This window comes from Ascaphus truei, chromosome 5 (assembly GCF_040206685.1).
Source record: "Ascaphus truei isolate aAscTru1 chromosome 5, aAscTru1.hap1, whole genome shotgun sequence".
Taxonomy (NCBI): Eukaryota; Metazoa; Chordata; class Amphibia; order Anura; family Ascaphidae; genus Ascaphus; species Ascaphus truei.
In genome coordinates this window covers 258,632,798-258,645,464 of record NC_134487.1, presented here as the reverse complement: position 1 = coordinate 258,645,464, position 12,667 = coordinate 258,632,798, and positions in this window count along the sequence as shown.

The following is a 12,667-nucleotide window of genomic DNA, read 5'->3' as shown; positions in this document are numbered from 1 at the left end:
CCGGAGTGCTCGGCAGGTACCATACAGTCATAAGTGCACCAACGGGCCCTTTAGTGTAACTGTGACTGCGCAGTCACCCACGTTCTCTCCAAGAGTGCGGGACATTGGGTGGGATTCTCGGGACACTGGGTGGGATCACCTGGTGTTGGGGAAGCGTCCTGCGCGACGCCGTAGGTGTCTCCTCTAGAGAGGGACACAGGTTATATAAAGGTATTCCGTGATATGTTATATTGCTTGTTAGTAAAGTCACTCGTTAATATATATATTCCCGCGTATGTGATTATTGTATTGTCCTGCGAGGAACCACTCCCCCTCTGGTGGGAGCCATCGCAGGTGGAGGCGCTGAATTGAGTAAGTTGTTACCCCTAGTATAATTGCCCCAGGTTCCCCGTGGCGGAAGCTCAGCCCTCCTGCGAGCCAACAGGTAATGCACCACACCTATGGTAACACCGTATGTTCCTTGCACCCACATCAGATCTGCGATTGGGGGGGGAATACCCGTTACACTGCTATATCCTGCATCTTTACACTGCCCAGCAGCAGTTTATACATCGCACGTGTGTATTGTGTATACATGGAGAATTTGTGCAACTTGTCTCTAGGTCTGATTTAAAGAACTGACACTCTAACTATCACGGAACAGGAGATTAATAGGATTCTCTTTAAAACCTCACCAGAGAAAGCATTTGGGCCTGATAGGCCACAAGACCATTTGCAGGAGCTGGAAAGGCTCAAAAAGAAGGAAATTGAGCTGTTTGCTCACGGCAGTACGTTATCTGAATATTACAGGCAGAGATTTCTACCTCGTGGATTCCGCATTAACAACAGACCCACAATTGGCGCAGATAAGCCTGCATTCTGTGAGAGGTGGTAACAGGTCCTTAATTGGGCCTCTTTGGACTTGATTATTTTGGTTATTGAGGAGGTGGGGGAACAACTTAGCCACACAAGGAAGGATATACTCAAAGTGGAAATCCTCATTGAACAGTCTAGCGCTGGTATGGACGTTGTACAATTGGATAGTCTTAAGACCAAGATGGAAGTCAAGCTGGTGGTTTTATTAAATCTACCATTCTTAAACACTGGCATATTCTGCAAAATGATGATATATTATGTGAAAGTTGCTGTGTACCACCAATGGTGGCATTCAAAAGAGGGAGGAATCTGGCGGATAGCCTGATACATGCAGATAATGAGGGTAACTACAGAACTCCTCATTTTCTGGAGGGTGGCAGACCGGGTAACTTTAGATGCATGAGCTGCTCGGTCTGTAACAGTCTGACTACCGGTAGTCAATTCAGTCACCCCCACAGCGGGAGGATCATAAAAATTAAAAATAGAATCACATGTAGATCTGAATATGTAGTGTACGTAATAAAGTGTCCATGTGGTCTTCTTTATGTGGCTAACATAAAAGTGTAATTCGAAAAGGTACGGATCCCTCTATTCTTGTGCAACACTGTGTGGAACACAATCATAATGTTGCCTCGTTACACATCATGGGTATTGAGTCAGTAGCACCTAGACAAGGCACTCCAGATAGGGAGACTTTCTTATTGAGATGTGAAGCATTCTGGATACATGCTTTAAATATCAGCAACGGTATGGGTCTTAATGAGCAACAGAATTTAAAATGCTTCCTTAATAGAAGGTAATTTTTTGTCTTTCTACAGGCATATTTGATCTTGCACCTTCCATGGACTCTGCACTTACCTGTTGGGAAGATTATCCTTTTTGTGTTTTTTTTTTCCCTTCTTTTTTTTCCCTCCCTCCCTCCCCCTTCCCCTCCCTCCCTCCCCCCCTTCCCCTCCCTCCCTCCCCCCCTTCCCCTCCCTCCCTCCCTCCCCCCCTTCCCTCCCCCTTCCCCTCCCTCCCCCTACCCCTCCCTCCCCCTTCCCGTCCCTCCTTTCCCCTCCCCCCCTGATTGTGTGTACCCATTTCTTTGTTTCCATTTTATTTATTAGGCAGTTATAACAGTCAACATATTTTCTATGACAGTCCATTTGTGGCCTAACACAATTTTTAACATATGAAAGAAAAGTCTCGACGTCCCCCTGTTCCTCCAGGGTCTGTCGGGGTGACGCGAGAATTGAAGTAGAAAAGGGAAGAGGAGGGGAAAAGAGAGAGATGAGGGGAGGGGGGGGAGGGGAGTAGTTGTACCACTCTCTCGCCTTGGCATGTGCATTTAGCTTCCGTTACCCATTGTGGCTCCTACCTCTATCCTTATATGGCATTTCTGTGTGTCAGGGCCATTCTAGTGAACCACGGGTCCCAAATATTGTAGAAGGCAGTGGTGGACCGTTTCAGAAATGCTGACAGTCTCTCCATTTCCTTTACTTCGTTGATTCTATTTATTACTGTCTGTTTGGAGGGGGCGGACACTTTCTTCCAGGCGGCTGCCACCGCACATCTAGCCGCAGTGAGAATAAAGGAGATCAATTTGCCTGTTGGTCGGTCCAGTGTTTCTAGGGGCCTGGCCAATAGGTAGGTCAGCGGTTCAACCGGGATTGTGAGGTCTGTGACCTCTTTTATAAGATTGTGTATGGTTTCCCAGGATTTTCTGAATTTCTGGACATGACCACCAGATGTGGGCCATGTCCCCCTTTTGACCGCAGCCTCTCCAACACAGATCAGAGGCCAGGGGTTAGATTTGGTTAATTTTGGCTGAGGTGAGATACCAGCGAAACTGTATTTTATATAGATTCTCTTTTATTGTGGTACATATGGAAGTTCCTGAAGCTGTTTCCCAAATACTTTCCCAATCCTCTCGGTCTATAACGATATCCAATTCTGCTGCCCAGTGCAGCATATAGTCATGCGTGGGGGCTTCTGCGGCTCTCTCCAGTTCTGCACAGATTTGTGTTATGAGACCTTTCTGATGGCCGGACTCTCTGCAGAGCCTTTCAAAGCCAGTGAGAGGGGGAAATTCCAACGTTGGGGATAATGTTTGGGTAAAGTGCCGAATTTGTAGGTATTTCAAAACATTCAGCCCTACTATCTCATATTTGGTTTGTAAGTTTTGGTAACTCAGGAACTCCCCGAAGCTCAGGAGGTCGACAATTGCTCTAATATTTTTGGTTTCAAATTGATCAAATTGTCTGGGCTCACATCCAGGTGGGAATTTTGGGTTTTTGTGGTGTGTACCCATTTCTGACCTAGGTATACACACTAGTATATCCTCACGGAAGAAAACGGAGCACAGCAATGCAGCAATGAGGGGGCTAGATACCGGTATAAAAGTCCTTTATTCCATGTTAGACATCATGGCATGGGATAGGTTAAAAATCTCGAACGCGTTTCAGGCCGTCGCCCTTTGTCAATCATTCTCGTTGACAAAGGGCGACGGCCTGAAACGCGTTCGAGATTTTTAACCTATCCCATGCCATGATGTCTAACATGGAATAAAGGACTTTTATACCGATATCTAGCCCCCTCATTGCTGCATTGCTGTGCTCCGTTTTCTTCCGTGAGGATATCCTGTTGTTTGCCTGTTTCAACGTGATGCACGCCGTGGGATTCACCGCACAAGACAACGCTCCACTGTGAGTACCCCCATTAGCTCATTACGCTTTGGGAGTCATATACTTTGTGTCTTCTCTCCAGGGGAAAGTTATATACTGTATACTGGGAGGTCAGAGATTTGTTACTGACTCTCACCAACAAAGCACAGTTTTCCCCACATCTTAGGAGATATGAATAGAGACACTGTTCACATATACATTTGCAGAAAGTGGTGTTGACCTGTTCTCCTCATTTAGAGGGTATACTGTATACTAATTGGATGCCTAGAGACTCCCTACAGCTGAGCACGGTGCACTAGGAACGCTGTTTCCTAGTATCCATAAATACACACTAGTATATACAATACTGATGTACTGCATATTCTTATGTGGCATTTCACTGTAACCTTGCAGGATTATACTGATGTCATCAGCAGTATACAGTCACATGTTTTTAATAGTATATTGCTGTATTAGTTTTGTGCATATATGCTTTATTAATATTTTGGTGTGTGGTTTATTTACACTTTCAGGGTGATTTATAGGAGTGTCTCACTCCTCCCTGCTCTGAAACTGATCCCATGGCGACGGATACAGCTTTGTCCAGCTCTGTGAGTACAGTCTTGATTGGTGCACGCCCCCCCCCCTCTTCCCTCCCTGACGGCCAGGTCATGTTGATGTCATCATGGGGGAGTGTTCAGTCTGGGGAGAGGTGTGGCTGTGGCTGCAGTCCTCCAAGACAGCTCTATGCTGTATTGCCAGGGATTTAGACCTAGATGTCTGATGTCACTAGGGGGCGCCATATGGTAGCTCTGACGTCATCAGGTGGGAGTCAACATCCTGGTTATGTGGCAGAATGGGAAGGGGTGAGTATCAAGGAGGGTGGTATATATTTTGACTGTTTTCTTGTGTTTGGTAGCCTTCACCTTGAGAAAGGTAGTATTTGACTGCCGAAACGTTGGACTTTATGGCATATTAAACCTCCTTTTGAGTAAGACTGTGTGCCTGCTTCTTCTTCTTTGTACTGGAACATTTGGGACTACAGGAGCTCCCCAGGACCAGCGCACCGGCAGCTAAGTACCCCACTTCTTTTACCATTGATATTGAGTGCGTGTCTCATCCTCTGTCTATGTTTCATAATATTGTGCCATTTACAGCATCCTTCAGTTCATTATGAAGTTTTCTATTTAATACAGTAACTTCTGTCTGAAGTTTGGCGGTTGCCTGAATGCAAGGATTGGAGTTTTGGGGAACATGTCTTTTAATGTTTCATCCTTGGTCAGCATGAGTTGCAGACCATAGATTATTTTTCATATTCCCTCTAGGACAAGGTTATACTGTATGAAGCCACAAGAGGTATGCGTTATACATATATATATACACAGTGGTTGACAAATCACCAAAAAATCTACTCGCCACACAAAAAAATCTACTCGCCACCTAGTACCAAACGTGTGCTGCTTGGGCCAATATTTACTCGCCCGGGGATTAAATCCACTCGCCCGGGGCGAGCAAATGTATAGGCTTGTCGAACACTGTATATATATATATATATATATATATATATATATATATATATATATATATATATATATATATATATATATGTATGTATGTATGTATGTATGTATATATATATATATATATATATATATATATATATAGATATCTTAATATATAAAATCGAAAGGTTAGTGCTATCTGCGGTGAATCTGATCCGTGGCCACCCCGACTCTAATTGGCCAAGAGGTACACCCCACTGTGACACACACATAGACACTATGTCCACCCTCCCATAGTCAGCCTCACACACGACTCTCATTGGCCAAAAGGTACAGTGACATCACTGACACACACCTCCTTCAATCTCACACACTTGCACTGACACCATACACCCACAGAACCCCTGAGGACTCCTTGGTAAGTTTACATGTCACACTGTCACCCCTGTCCACACCCACACACCCACACACACACTCACACAACCCCTGAGGACTCCTTGGTAAGTTTACATGTCACACTCTCACCCCTGTCCACACACACACAGTCACTGTCATCCTACACTCACAGTCACTGTCATCCCACAACTCTGAGTCATGCTATCACCCCTGTGTACACAAACACACACATCCCACACACTCACACCTGTCATCCCACAACCCAGTAATGCTGTCACCCCTGTGTACACAGTGTCATCCCATAGCTCAACGGGCGGCCGACAGTCCCTGTGCACATGGCCGCCACGCACCGCGACACTCCCTGAAAACAGTCATGCTATGGCGTGCGTTTCAATTTGTATAACAAAAATGCCCGCCCCTACCTTCATTCTCCCTCTGCAACGGCCGCCCAACAGTATCTGTTCACATAGCCGCCGCGCACCGCGACACTCCCTGCACATACTCATGCTATGGTGTGCGTTTACATTTCTATAAAAACAATGGCCGCCCGTACCTTCATTCTCCCTCCGCAACGGCTACCCGAAAGTCCCTGTGCACATGGCCGCTGCGCACCGCGACACTACCTGCGCACATTCAACCCACATTCTCCCTCCGCAACGGCTGCCCGACACTCCCATATGGCCTACGCACACACACACGACGACGAACAACTACGAACAACACTCCCTATAGCCCTGCACTCTCTCTTTATGCCTTATTACAAATACATATATTTGAAAAAAATGCCGTGCGTTTACATTTCTATTACTACAATTCATGCCCCTACCTTCACCTACGAACTCTTTATTAAGTTTATAAAATGGCCGACACAGGAACTTACAATTCAAATAAATATATATGAAAACAATGGCGTGCGTTTTCCCGCCCGTACATTCACCTACGCACTCTTTATTAACTTTCTAAAATGGACGACAAAATAACTTACAACATCTTCAATGTGACGCTTTGCAAATAACCGCCAGCCTTCACCTACGCACTGTAAATTCACTTTCTAAAATGGCCGACACACGCAATTACAACATGTACATTACACTATGTCCCGCTTTGCCAATTTTCAATTCTTTCCATTCTTACAATTATCTTATTTATTTACTTTATTAAATCGCCGCTATACTAATTTGCATTTACATTACAACTAGCACGTTCACAACATCTCCCGCTTTCTCTATGTTCACGATCCTCTGAAAAAATATAGATCATAATTTCATTTACCTTCAACATTCATACACTATTCAATACATTTCTTCCTAAACTCTACACATTTATAGTTAGTATGGGGAGTGACCCCCGTGGAGTCCGGTGCTCAATCGGGTTGTAATGCTGGGTGTAGAACTTTTAGCAACCTCAAAGGTGTATGGCCAAGAAGAAAACAAAGATCCCCTGTTGATAAGATATCATGTTGCTTTAAAAACGCTGAGGAAGCATATAAACAGACTGATACAGCCACGGAGGGGGGCCCGTTTTGCAGGAAGGAAACCACATACAAGACATATAGCCCTGTAGGACTACCGTCATGTATTGATAATGTGACCTAAACCTGCTGCCCTTACCCGCCTGGCGTCTGTGTAGCTCCCTCGTTGGCGTCCCGGTCTGTGCTCCACAGCGGCTGCGCTCCGGAATGACGTCACCGCTGGCGCCGGCTTGCTTGCTCCGGGACCTCCTGGACACGTCACGAACCGTGGCGAATCCTCACCACCGCAGGGGGAAACAGCCTCGTAGCCAGAAGACAAAGCAGGGGATCATTGGCGTGCTCAAACCAAGTATAGAGACGGCAGCAAAAGTAGGTTTGTAGGCGGGCACTGCAAATCAGGATCTCAACCAAGTAGTATAAATAAAATCAGCTTTATTTCGACATATTGCTGGACATCACAGAGACTCCTGTTTCTCTGACGCGTTTCGTTCCTAGTAGGAACTTTATCAAAGAGATTTGATAACTCTTTGATAAAGTTCCTACTAGGAACGAAACGCGTCAGAGAAACAGGAGTCTCTGTGATGTCCAGCAATATGTCGAAATAAAGCTGATTTTATTTATACTACTTGGTTGAGATCCTGATTTGCAGTGCCCGCCTACAAACCTACTTTTGCTCTACACATTTATACCTTCATTCACACAACATCAACACATACTGTTGCGGCTGATTTTATTCTTACCTTTGCCCGGTCTTGGCCGCAACAGAAACCGGGCGCGCGCCGAGGTGTCCCGGGCGCGCGCCGGAGCCTCGGAGGATCGTTCCTCCGATCAGAGCTTCCCCCTCCCCTCTCCGGGTCCGCCAGGTCCCCCGGAGCCCCCACTGCAATCCCCCACATCGCGAGACACCAGGGCTCCCTCGGGGCTCCATCGATGACGCGCGGCACGCTGAGGGAAATAAACGAGCAAGCCGGGAAACCTCCCGGCTTGCGGCACTAGCCAGGTGAGGATAAAGTGTGCCGCCTGGGTACATTACATTCATACATTCAACATAATTCACGCATCAACTACATACATTACCATCACCATCTCCCTCTGTGCTCCGCACGGCAATCTCTCTATGCGCTCCGCAGACATAACCTCCCTCCCCGACACTCACTCACCCGCTGTGGGTGGCCACACACACACTGCCTGAGGCCTCCCCCGTGTTCCCCTTAGCTCAGCCTCCTGTCTCCCGGTGTGTCGCGGTCTCCGCGCCGCTCCTCCCGTCTGACACAGCTCAGGCCTCTTCCTCCCTCCCTCCTTCAGTCAGCGGCATAGTTATTTATATAGCGTATTTATCCACTGGATCCACTTGTTCACACATGTCACCAATTGACGGTCCACGCCAGAAGCAAAATAGGGGTGGTTCACGAAAATGTTGTCCTATCTTGTCGTCATTCGCTAGAACATGCCAGTTTTGTTTCACACTTCGTTGAATGAATGTTGATGCAGTGCTGAACGTGCTGATCACATTGAATCTTTTGTTTTGTTCTGCCCTTGGTCGGCTGCTGACTAAGGCTTTTCTGTCCAGTGACATGCTCTAGTGCATACTTGTCATCTGCTTGGCTGTATCCCCTATCAAGAAACCGGGTCGCCATAGTCATCAGAGCTGCGTCCACCTTTTCTGGATCACTGGTAATTTGTTTTACTCTCAGTAGTTGTGAATAAGGTAAACCTTTTTTGAGTGGAACTGGGTGATGGCTGGACGCATGGAGTAACGTGTTCTTATCCGTTAATTTGTGATAAAGCCTCGTAGCCAGTGTGCCACCTTTTTTGTACACCATTGTGTCGAGGAATGGAATTTCTAGTTCACTGTAGCACAATGTGAATCTTATTTTGGATGGAATGCTGTTCAGATGTTCCACGAAGGCATTTAATTCTGTAATATCCCATCTCCATATGATGAAAATGTCATCGATATAGCGCAAGTACTTTTATATGTGCTGTGCATATGGGGCATCGTGTAAGATATGGGTTTGTTCGTATATATCCATATACAGATTGGCATACGAGGGTTCCATGTTTGAGCCCATGGCCATCCCGTTCAGTTGTAGATAACATGTCCTTTCAAATCTAAAAAAGTTTTTATTCAGAATTACTTCCATGAGAAGTAGTAGGAACTCCGATGGTGGACTGTGGTTGTAGTTCTGTTCGACAATTTACTCTGGATTGCGTCCAAACCCTCCCTGTGCGGGATGTTCGTATAAAGGCTTGTTACATCACGTGTAGCTAATATACACTTGTAAGGATCAAAAGTCAGGTTATTGATATGTGCATAAAGTCAGTCGTATCCTTCACATATGAAGCCATGCCTGCAACCAACGGCTTCAAGTAGAAATCCACATATTGCGATGATGGATGGCATAAGGAGGATCGGGCAGAGATGATCAGTCTACCCGGGGGATGAGTGACAGACTTATGTATTTTCGGGATGGTGTACAGAACAGGCATTTTCGGGTGCTGCTGGGTGAGGAATTTGCTGGAATCTTCTGAAATCCACCCGTTAGTTACTCCCAGTTGTATGATTGAATCAATCTCAGCTTTATACGTCAATGTAGGGTCTCTGGGCAACCGCATATATGTTTCTTCATCCGCCAGTTGGCGCTCGACCTCCTCCTTGTAATAGAGATAGTCCAACACAACAATTCTTCTGCCCTTATCGGCGGCTCTGATGATGATGTTTTTATTCTGTCTTAAGGCCTTGATTGCCTGTCTCTCTTCATGTTAAGGTATTGGAAGCTTGTTTTCTGATTATTTATCTTGCTTCGGGTTTCTTTACCCAGGAGATTCATGAATGTTGAAATGCTGTAGTTGGACACTTGCGGGTCAAATGTGCTTTTGGCTTTAAAGCTGGTTGTCACAGGATCAGGAACAGGGAGCACTCCAGGTCTAGAAAATAAATCTTTGAGCTTAAGGTGCCTGTTCAGCATGAAAAGGTCCACTTCCCACCTGAACACATCCTGTTTGTGAGTGGGCACAAAGCCTAGGCCTTTCTGCAGGATACTAGTTTCGGCCGGTGTAAGGACATGTTCGGAAAGATTGAATATTACCGTCTCCTGGGGGGTTGTTTCGATCCCCTTCCCCTGTTGGGGTTGCGTTCGGGATAGCGCCGTCTTTCGGCCTCCTCGTCTGGTCTTTCTCCGACATCTGCGGACCCCAGGGGCGGCTTGGTTCTTCCGTCCAGTCCTTGGCCTAAAAAAGACGGCTCTGCTGATGCATTATCTGTAGCAGTATCTGTGGCATCGGATTGATCCGTAACGCTTGTATTATACCCAGATTTCCTATACTGTATGCATCACGCCTTCTTCGGGACTGTCCTCGCTGCTGTCCTTGTGCACCTGTTGTCAAATCACTCAATCCCAGCAACCACCGGTACACTTTTTTATCCTTGTAATCGGATTCAACAATCTTTAGTTTCTCCCTCTTGTATTTGATTAAATTACTTCAATGGAAGTCTGTAATTTGTCTGTCCAGTTTGTCGTTGTGTCTGTCTCTAGGGTTACCCCATGTTTGGAATTGATAACATCTATTTCTTTCTTGATCTTAACTATTTCTTTGCTAGACTGATCTATGACAAGGGTAACCAAATCAAAAGAGCATTTATTCAGTATAGCAATCCATCGCTTACAAAATTCTGGATCTGTTCTACCTATAGTTGGCTGGTTCTTTATTCTGAAACCATGAGGCACTAATTTTTCTTTATGGTAATGCGATAACGTGACTCCATGCAGGTAGTAATCTACTTCTCTTTTCTTTAATTTAATCAAGTCATTATACAAGTCAACAGCCTTCTCTGGTCCCAGTACAGATTCAAATGATTCAGTGTAGCGGATTTTAGAAATCTCAGCCTCGCTGAAGCTTGCAGACTCAGAAATAGATGAAAACACTCCAAAAGTATCTGAAATTCTTCCATGATGTATCCTTATGTGAATGACACCAACACACATTAAAAAATATATATAGCCACTGATAATGAAAGATCCACAGCTTGGGCAAAGGCAATGGACAAAATTGCTTAAACCCACGGAGGGAACTTGAAGTAATGTGACAGGCAGGTGCCCAACTCATATAATACACATAAAGAGAAGGAAGGGCAGTTGGCACACTGTAAACTGTTAATCCACTGATGCTTATCCCATATGCACACATGAACAGATACATTTTACCAGATGGAGGTCCGGAAAAACGAGACAGCACACAGCCAGGGAAATCCAGAAACACTGTATTCAAAAGAAGTACATGGCACTGCATCCAATGTTTCGGTCATCCAAGTGTGACCTTCCTCAGGGATGTGCAGTGAATGAGTGCTAGTGAAACACCTTATATACCCACATAAATCAATAAACACTCATACTCACCCATGTAGGGACCCAGAACCCGCGAAAACCGTGCAAGTGTGCTTACTGTGGACCGCAGCCCCGTGCTGGAACACACCGCCATCTTGCTAATTAGCAGATATTACCTTTCTCATTGCTAAGATGTATGGATGCCTGCATGGATCAAGGCGTACCACTAGGATGCGGCGCGCATGCGCCCTGCATGTAGTACCTCGGCTCACCTCATGCTCAACATTGCACATGCTCCAAATGTCCACCAGTCCCTGACCTAGCCAGTTCGCATAGCGCATGCCGTCAAGTCTAGGCGCCCCTGCGCAATGTCAAAAACTAGGCATCACTGAACATGTTTGTTCACACATGCGCAGATTGTTTCACGGCATCTATATAAGCCTAATCCATGCTATCATCTCAGTCATGCGCAGTACTGTGTCCAGGTTGCTAGCCGACGAGTCTATCAGCTCACGCATGCGCAATGGGAATCGGGACGGTAGGCGCGCATGCGCAATGCTTGAATTTGAGATGATACTGAGTGAATCATCTCACGCATGCGCAGTAGCTTCTGTGCACTCGTACCGTTTCGCGCACCGGAGCATATACACTACTGCTAACGGCAATTAAGTGAGGTAAAAACATGATCTTTTACAATATTAATAGAGGGTGTTTCTGATGTTTGCAATTAGTAAGCTCCATAATAGGAGGGAAAGGTGCGTTGGGCACGTGATGATGTCATCAGCCTCCGCTATGGGGCTTTTCTAACACAGTGTTTGTCAGCCAGCTTTTCAGTATAGCTATATATAACATCAGTTTTACAGTGTGGGAATGGTTCCTGGTGTTCATTGATACCTATCATTTGGATCTACCATCTATTTAAGACTAATATAGTGTTCCATCCCTACTGTTAATTCAATTTATTCATCTATTGAGCTTACTACTGATGTGGTGGGCTTTTTGCTCACCCTGGCTGTTTGCACATTTGTAGCCTCTATCACTCCGTCTTCAATTGTGTAGTGGAGTATTTATCCATATATGAGAGGTGGCTTTTGGTGCATAGTTACTTGATTTAATTTATTTTTATTCTTTATTACACATTTTTCTCGGTAATATATGTTTTAAGTATATAATAGTATTAAAAGTTATATTTTAAACTGGTGGTGTGCTTTTAAGTGAATATTCTTTGGAGTACAATCACTTTGTACTCCTCATTTTTTCCGGGATCATATAACTGAGCAAAGCCAATAAGTAAAATAAATTGTGATTTATTCCGAAGAAACAGACAAACACACATTGGATTACAATAGGCAGAAGAAAATACACTTACTGGGTGTTTTGGGTTGAAAAACTAACTTTCCTGATTGAAACAAAGTCTTTAAATAGTCCGTTGGTTGACCGGGTCTTAGCCCGAAAAGTTCTAGAGCTTAAATC